General features: G+C 38.5%; 1 pseudogene; it reads right to left on the minus strand.

Annotated features, from left to right (window-relative positions):
* Positions 1-232: 232 nt before the first annotated feature.
* LOC148295604 (uncharacterized) lies at positions 233-2,894 on the minus strand (annotated as a pseudogene).
* Positions 2,895-3,463: the final 569 nt, after the last annotated feature.

Genomic DNA, 3,463 nt, shown 5'->3' on the forward strand with positions numbered 1-3,463 from the left:
TTTTCTCATTATCTAAACACCCTTTTCGCCAATGGCCTAGAATTACTCACCTGTAGCAGTGACTTTATGATAAAAGAACTAGCATCCAAATAAGAAACAGATCATGGAACAATAAAGCATGCTTACAAACTACTTCTACCAAAAACATAGCACAAGAATGTTCAAAATGATGAGGTTGCAGTAGCTCCATTTGTCACATAATCAAGGGAATGAGCCTAAATTGTAGGTGATGTCATGTATAAAACCTTCCAACGAACACATCAACTTCATATGAACTTAGAGGAATTTCTAAAGGCAAAAAAACATCAGTAATAACCAATAGTATGAATCACATGACACAACCTCCACTACTAGATTTTTGTATTTGCGCGACGAAGGAGTTTTGGTCGCGCAAAGTACATTTGTGTCGCACAAATAGTAATGCGACAGAATATTCGTCGCGCAAAATATGTCGCGCAAAGATCGTAAAGATAGACTTTGCGCGATGAAAATATTAAAATTTTCGCGCAAAATGAGTGACGGTAAACCTTCGTTGCACAATATTTCGCGGGACGATGAGATTTGTCGTCGGTCAAAGTTTTGCACGACGAATATACGTTCGTTGCATTAACATAGCGCGAGGAATCGTAATCGTCGCGCTAAAGTAGAGGGACGAGAGTATATTCGTGTCTAAAATATTTGCGCGACGAAACATAGTCGTTGTAAGGACACTGCGCTACGACTAACATTCGTGGCGCAGGTATTGTGCGACGAGTGTATTCGTGATTAAAATATTTGCGCGACGAAATATTTTTGTCGCATTTACTTAGAGAGACAAATTCTTTCGTCGCGCAAAATAAAATAAATTCTTTAAAATTTATTTTTACGGTTGTGTATTTTCAAAAAAAATTTGCGCGACGGAAACTATTGTCGCGTAAAAAATAAATATATTATTTTTAATTTAAAATTAAATTGAATTATTTTGGTAAAAAAAATAAATTTGGTTTTTTTTGTTTTTGTTTTTTTATATTAAAATAATGAAATGAAATTGCAATTAGAAAAAGGTAATAAAGAGAAATATGTAAAATGTTGTAACATAATGTATTTAGTACAATAGAAATATTTAAAATGTAATTAAGAATGTTAAAATCTAATCAAACAACCCTCCAAGATCTACATTGTCGTCTGGCAAATGCAGCTCGGAGGTCTGGACATTGTTGACAGGGGGAGAGGTGTGGTTGCCATGCTCGGAGGTCGACGGGGGAGTAAAAGGCGGGATTGAAATGCCGGAGTGAGCGAGGGACTGTAGAATATGAGACAAATGACTCTTGAGGTCCGCCACCTCTGTCTTCAAAGCAGTCACCTCTTCATTTGACTCTGATGATTCACGGGGTCTAGGTGGCCGCTGCCTGGCATTCCCCATCCCTCGACAATATGTCCCTGGGCGCCTCCCGAGACTCTGATCCAAGGTTTCAGTCAGGATTTGAAACCCTGCATCCGATGGAGAAACCACGGACTCGAGCGGCGTATCGGGAGGAAGCTGGGAGGCGGACTCCTGAAGAACCAACTGGCTCCTCTCAATCATAGTCGTCTGTTGAACATAACATAAAATATGAATTAAAACATTCATATAATAACTATAAAAACTTGAACGCTTACATAATAATTTAAATTAAAGGCTACTTACATGAAGGGACTCCACCAACTCATTCCCAGGTCGAACATAAACGTCGCCAAATACGTCAATCTCTGGGAATTTGGACCCCCCCTTAAATTGAGCAGAAAAAAAAATGTTAGTACGAAAAAAACAAATTAATATTAATGACATATTAAAAAATAAATAAAAACAACTTTATTATTACCTGGCGCCGCGCCTCCATCCTATAAGAGAAGGGCCTGGAACCTGAATGGTGGAGAAGAGTCTTCCTCTGCCTATTGCCCTTATTTGCTTCGGCCTTCTTCTGTTATACAAAAAATAAAAAGTATTAGTTGAAAGTGAAATGAAATATAAAAAATTAAATACACATTAGTAAGAAACATGTAATAAGTTTCAATTTAATATATAAAAATACCACATAATCGGCCTCTTGAAAATGACCGCAGAGCCACTGCCAACTATCCTCCTGGCCCTCAAGCTCCTTCGGGCAACCCTCTTGAAAAGCAACCTGCGTATCATCATATGCCTGAAAATGGTGATGCAGGTCACTCTTCCATTGCTTGTACCTGTCAGCAAAGAGTCTGTTGATGTAGGCTAACATCTCTTCGCCGACGTTCTCCAAATTGTAGTTTGTCTAAAATAAATTCATTACATACATTAAATATTAGAAATAAAATTTGAAGGGAAAAACAATTAAAAGGTATATAATACATACCGACAGGTGTCCTAACATCTCCATCCGCACCTGATCAGGCATGACCCTCCAGGACTTCCATTTGATCGGGCAAAAAGTCCGAACGACGGATCCAATGTCATGGGCCAACGAGCTGTGCTGGTCAGCCGTTGGTGCAGCCCAATGTCGCGCGTCGTATGCGATGTTTATACGACTGTTGTTCACCCGGGTGACTTTGGCCGTCATCAACTAGCGACAGGGTCCTCGGGTGTTCTTCTTGGCTGCAAAGAAATATAAAATTAACATTAAATAACAAATCCTACTAACATTCTTGGTCTGAAACAACTAGAGTTGAAGGAAATCTTTACCTGGTTGTGACCCCGACGCACTAGCAGCAGATGGCGACGTGGTGTCGGTCGTGCTGGGAGGGCGGTGACGCCGCCTGGCACTAACTGGTTGCGCCACTGATGACTCTGATGACACCGGCACCCGGGAGACGTGGGGAGAAACTGGCATGTCCTGCGACTGTGCTACACCAGTGGGAGCTGACACCGCAGTCGGGGGAGCTGAACTAGGTGAAGTCATCACCGTCTTACGACGTCTGATAAGTTGTGACATCTGATAAGGTCTTACAATTAAAAAACATCCTTGGCTAAAATTATTATTTTGTAAAAAAAAAAACCTCAAAGCCTAATGAACAACAAATTCAATATTTAAAAAACAAACAGAAACATGTATTCTTTATATGGCAAAAAACAGAAGCACATTTTTTTAAGCAAACAAAATAGAAACATGTATGATATTACAAAAATCAGAAGCACATAATAAAGAAAAATCAAATTGCTGCCCAATTTTGAAATAGTTTGGTTAGTAGCACATAGTTTAAAGCCCCCGAAAATTAATCAAAATACAAAAAACAGCAACAAATGCTCTAATCAAATCTGAAATCTAACAGCAATACACCTAAAAATTCACAAATCGTACACCACAATGCAATTTCAATACAAAAACAAATCTGAAATAAAAAATACAAATCCAATAAAAAAACAAAATTGAAACAGGAATTTAAACACTTAGATGCCACAATACAAAATCCAATACAAATCCTAACCAACCATCAGACTAAGCAGCAATTTAAACAATTATAAAATAAA

The sequence above is a fragment of the Prunus avium genome, chromosome 3 (genome assembly GCF_965620075.1).
Source record: "Prunus avium chromosome 3, drPruAviu1.hap1.1, whole genome shotgun sequence".
Taxonomy (NCBI): Eukaryota; Viridiplantae; Streptophyta; class Magnoliopsida; order Rosales; family Rosaceae; genus Prunus; species Prunus avium.